This window comes from Sceloporus occidentalis, unplaced genomic scaffold (genome assembly GCF_023333645.1).
Source record: "Sceloporus occidentalis isolate IW3139 unplaced genomic scaffold, rSceOcc1.0.p SCAF_282, whole genome shotgun sequence".
In the NCBI taxonomy this organism is placed as follows: Eukaryota; Metazoa; Chordata; class Lepidosauria; order Squamata; family Phrynosomatidae; genus Sceloporus; species Sceloporus occidentalis.
In genome coordinates, this window is record NW_028317262.1 from 648,298 (window position 1) to 654,053 (window position 5,756).

Genomic DNA, 5,756 nt, shown 5'->3' on the forward strand with positions numbered 1-5,756 from the left:
ATTGATTGAGGGCATACCCCGCCTGTGATCTGCGCAGGCAGAAAGTAGAGAATCTGTCAATACGGCACTGCCCTCATCCAACATGGAAGCCCATAACCTCCGTTTCCGGTGTAAATACAAAGGCGGCCATGTCTCCGGAGCCCAAGCTCCGCGTTATAGCTGCGTCGCTGAGCCGTGTGTGCCCCTGTGTGCGGGTGATGAGGAGTAGTAGGTGCAGTGCTTGGACACCTGGGTGCTTAATACATATCGTATGTACATGGTGCCTGCAGCAGGATATTATTGGGATTTGTCACTCAGACAGCCATACATTATTAAGTCTGCATATGGATCTGTCACCATGGAAACCAGAGCTGTTGGCTGATCGCTTCACACTGCCCTTTGAGCATGCAACCGGCTTCTCCCCGCCACATTCCGAGCATCTTCTCTCCGCCGCATTCGGACCATGCAACTGTCTTCTCCCCACCGCATTCCAAGCACCTGAGCGGTTTCTCCCCGCCGCATTCCGAGCACGCAACTGTCTTCTCCCCGCCGCATTCCGAGCACGCAACCGTCTTCTCCCCGCCGCATTCCGAGCACGCAACCGTCTTCTCCCCGCCGCATTCCGAGCACGCAACTGTCTTCTCCCCGCCGCATTCCGAGCATGCAACCGGCTTCTCCCCGCCGCATTCCGAGCGTCTTCACCCCGCCGCATTCTGAGCACCCGAGTGTCTTCTCCCCGCCGCATTCCGAGCACGCAACCGGCTTCTCCCCGCCGCATTCCGAGCACCCGAGTGGCTTCTCCCCACCGCATTGCGAGCATGCAACCGGCTTCTCCCCACCGCATTCTGAGCACCCGAGTGTCTTCTCCCCACCGCATTGCGAGCATGCAACCGGCTTCTCCCCGCCGCATTCCGAGCCTCTTCTCCCCACCACACTCCGATCACCCGAGCGTCTTCTCCCCACCGCATTGCGAGCATGCAACCGGCTTCTATCCGCCGCATTCCCAGCATCCGAGCGTCTTCTAGGGTGGTGGCACCGGTGAGGTGGTGGCATCGGTGATGCCGCAGACCGCACCTCTAGGATAAATAGCCGCACTTCACTGACTTTGTGGAGACAGTTGCCGTCCCGTTCCCGTCACCCCTCCCCGTCCGCTCTCAGAGAATTACCCCCAATCTCATGCCGAAGGAACTCCCTGGGGTGCCTCACGTGCCCCGGTGACCTATCGGGCTGCAGAGGACGTTTAACCCCTTCTTCAATTGTGTTTACCCTTGTGTCAGGCGGACCCCTTTATTCCCATTGCCCTGTACCGGGTCTGATGCTGAGAGGGTTAATTGCCCAAGTCTCGGGCAGGAGGTAAGGATCTGGCGGGTGTAGCCGGTGAACGGTAACAGGCTCCAGGCAGAAGTGGTAGAGGGGGTGGTTCCATGAAGCGGGGGGGGGGGGGGTCCCTATATATATATATATATATATATATATATATATATATATATATAAAATCAGCCATTATAAACCCCTCCCCCCACCGAGAAGAAGAAAAAAGCTGATCCATTAAGTTAAAAAGGTTTATAAACAGGGACCGGTACAAAAATGTGAGATCAGGGAACACGGGAGTCGCGACGGGAGTCCGTACCGTCCTCAACCGCCAAGGAGAGGGGGGAGAGAGCGTTTCCACAGCCCGCCCCCGTCACGTGTGTATCCGCTGATGCTTGACCAGGTGTGAGCTCTGCGTGAAGCACTTCCCGCACGTGAAGCAGGAGAAGGGCTTCTCCCCCGTGTGGATCCGCTGGTGGATGACCAGGTGGGAGATCTGGCAGAAGCGCTTGCCGCAGTCGGCGCAGGAGAAGGGCTTCTCCCCCGTGTGGATGCGCTGGTGGACGACCAGGTGGGAGATGCGGGTGAAGTGCTTGCCGCACTCGGAGCACTTCTTCGCCTTGTGGACGGCCTGATGTCTGACGAGCTCCGTGCTGCTGGGGAAGCTCTCCTGACACGCGGAGCAGCGGAACGCGCCGTCCGTCGGGAGGGCTCTCTGTGCGGGCGCAGAGCCTGGTCTGCAGCTGGAGCTCCTCTTATGCTCTCCTCTCTTTGTCAGAGCCGTTCTCGCTGGATTAGCGCTCGCTCTGGGGCCCCCCCGCCGAGGCGCCGAGATGTATGAAACCTGCGAGTACACGGCTGTACCGGGAAGGTCACCCCCGCCGCCCGCCATCTTTATAGATGTATAGTCCATGTGCATGAACTCCACTGGTGCGTAGACATCGCTGTACGAGAGACCACCTTCCTCCCAAGACCCCGGCTCCTCCTTGATATGTACAGAAGTGTAGGCCACGTGCGGCTGGTCCGCCCCGGTAAAGATGTCGGGGTACGGTATATTCCCGTCGTTCCAGGTTGGGGGCTCCTCTTTAATATACAGCGACATATAATCCGCCGGGGGGTGTTTTGAGGAAGCGAAGACGTCTGCGTGTGATGGCGGTTCCTCCTCCTTGTGTGCAGGCGTGTATTCTGCCTCTGCCGGGGGAAAGCCACCGGCGAGCTTTCCTCCTTCATGCGCAGCCGGTTCATCCTTAATGGCGGCCGGCGGGTATTGTACAGGGTCATAAACGTCAGGGGCCGGGAGGTCTCCTCCCTCAAACACAGGGGATTCTTTCTTGATGTGAACAGATCCGTACGGCGCATGTTCTGGGGACGAGAAGGATGCATGTTCTGGGGGGGTGTTGGCTCTGGCCAAGGGCTCTCCCTCCGAGGCCGGTTCCTCCGCCAAGTTCCTCTGGGGTTTCTTCTGCGAATTAGAGGGTCTGAAGCCCCTTTCCTTCCCACTGATTGGCCTCCCACTTTTGTCAGCCCTGTGGAGACCCCCGGGTGCATTTATACCCACGGGACCACCTGACCAAAACAAACACACCATTAGACATAAAGTATGTATGAGAGCGGTGGGCGGGTGTGACAGATGGGTGGGGTCGGTGGGCGTGGTTTCAGTGAAGTGGTGGGTTTTGGGTTTTTTTCTGGAATATTTAGAGGCAAGGTGAGAGATTAGGAGGAGCGAGGGGAAAATGGGGCCACCCAAGGGAAAAGAAGGGTTGAAAAGGAAAGCTTTAGCCCTAGCAAGGGGTATTTTGTTATATGGGAAGGAATGTCCAGGGGGGGGGGTTTGGGGGCAGAGCCGTGAGGTTTGGCTTTTGTATGTTATTTACCCACCGAGCCTTTAAAGTGTAAGGGATCGTGAGCGCCGGGGACATTAGCTGCTATCTATATAATATTACCCCAAATCCCATCTGCCCGCCCTCCAATCTCTCTCTTACCGGGAGTGACGAGGGGCCGCCGACTCTCCTCACTCCTGTTATCCGCTTCTTCCACATCTTCCCACCCCTGTGACAAGAAACGAGAGACACAATGAGCCGCTCCCCACCCCTCCATGAAGAAACAGATAGTGACATCATCACACCGTACAGGAACAATGAGCCACTCCCCACCCCTCCATGGAGAAATAGACGGTGACATCATCACACCTCACAGGAACCTGAGACACACAATGAGCCGTCACCATCCAGACACACGCCTCGGTGTTACTGTATAACGTCCCGTTCCCAGCAGCGCTCACCTCTCCAGTCAGCAGGGACATCATCTTGTTGGTCAGTTCCAGGATCTTCTGCTCGCGGTTCCTCCAGTGGGTCAGCGAGTGAGGTGGAGGCACCGGGCTGGGGCTCCGGGTCCCGCCGCTGTATGAGATGCACTCACCGGACTTCTTCACCACCAAACAATCCTACACGTTAAAACAGGGAGACTAAGCCAAGGAGAAGAAAACATGGTGGCCCACAGAACCTGCGGCAGACCTTCATCAGTCTACTTCTCCTCGTTTTCCAGTAAGGACTCTCAGAACCCACAGAGCGTGGGCCTTAAGGACTGGAGCCATGGGCTACTCAGGGGTCAAGATAGTTGTCAACTCCTGGACAAAAAGCCTCAGGTACATGGTGAGGGCCACGAGGCCCAAAAGAGAGGCTACTTCACACTCTCCCTTATGAGTGCGAGGAAAGGTTCTACCAAACGGAAAGCTTTAAACGCGAGCAACAAATGACCGGCAACCACAGCAGTCAGTCGGGGGGCAGGAAGGGCCCTGGCGCTGGTATTACTGCCTGAGACCGTCTAATACCCCCCCACCTCTCCGGTCAGAAGGGAGATGATCTCCAGGGTCAGGTCCAGAATCCTCTCAGCAACCCGGCTCCTGTCTTTGGTCATCATCACGGAGCCAATCCCGGGGGTCCTGAGATGTGACCTCACCAGTCAGCTCCAGGTATAAGAATTCCGGTTCACAGCAAACTGGGAAAAAGACACAGGAAGTCAACCAGAGCCCCACCTTGTGAACCTCCCCCCCATCTACCCCACCCCCTGAAGCTCCTCCCACATCTACCCAATTCTCCCCCATGAAGCCCCTCCGCATCTATCACAGCACATGACGACCTTAAACAACCCAGTTATCCATTCTTCTGCCCTGTAATAGTCCTGCTGCCCCCTCCCATTAGCCTGGTTTACAGCCCCCACAAGCACATCCACCAGTAGAGACCCACTGCCCCCCCACCAGTTACTGAGCCCAGTACAGACCCCCCGCCCCCCCAGTTACTGAGCCCAGTACAGCCCCACCGATCGCCCAGTTACTGACTCCAGTACAGCCCCACTGACCCCCCCCCGTTACTGAGCCCAGTACAGCCCCCCACCAGTTACTGAGCCCAGTACAGCCCCACCGACCCCCCAGTTACTGAGCCCAGTACAGCCCCACCGACCCCCCAGTTACTGAGCCCAGTACAGCCCCACCGACCCCCCAGTTACTGAGCCCAGTACAGCCCCACCGACCCCCCAGTTACTGAGCCCAGTACAGCCCCACCGACCCCCCAGTTACTGAGCCCAGTACAGCCTCACCGACCCCCCAGTTACTGAGCCCAGTACAGCCCCACCAACTCCCCAGTTACTGAGCCCAGTACAGCCCCACCAACTCCCCAGTTACTGAGCCCAGTACAGCCCCACCGACCCCCCCAGTTACTGAGCCCAGTACAGCCCCACCGACCCCCCAGTTACTGAGCCCAGTACAGCCCCACCGACCCCCCAGTTACTGACCCCAGGGGGGTACGAACAGCAGTATAAACCGGTGACCCCAGGACCGGTCCCTCAGCTCGCCCTCTAATCTCATTCGGCCGCACCATGACGTCAACAGGCCCGGGCCGGCCGCGCGCGGGGGGGGGCCTTGCAGGAGTCTATTCTCAGTATATTTCCCGAGATTCTCAGCGAAATGCAGCCTGGCAGGAGGCGGGGCAGTAATTAAGGGGTGGGACCTACTGACAACGGTACATACATCGTCCTTATGCGTTACCATGGTAACAGGTGGAGGCCTGCGGGGTCCCCAAAGCAGTCTTCCTGGCGGCCATGATTGTTTTGGGGGAAAAAAAAAGAAACGCTTCCAGGGTCCATGTGACCTATTCAGATCTGCAGCCAGTGATTGGTCGGTGTTCCGGTTGTTGCTGAGTTTCGCTTCCGGTGTCAATAGCTGGAGGGGTGAGCTCTATAGAGTAGGCAGATATTGGGGAGAAATGGCGACTGTGGCCCCTAGGCAAGATGGGACAGGGGGTCTTATTGCTTCACTATGTGGCCCTATTACTGTATACAGCACCGGGGGTAATTATGTCACTGTTTTGGGGTATTTATAGGCTTGTGTCAGAAGATCTGCAAAGATGAATAAGGACCTGGACCAGGTGACCGAGAGAATCCTGGACCTCACCCTGGAGATCATCTCCCTG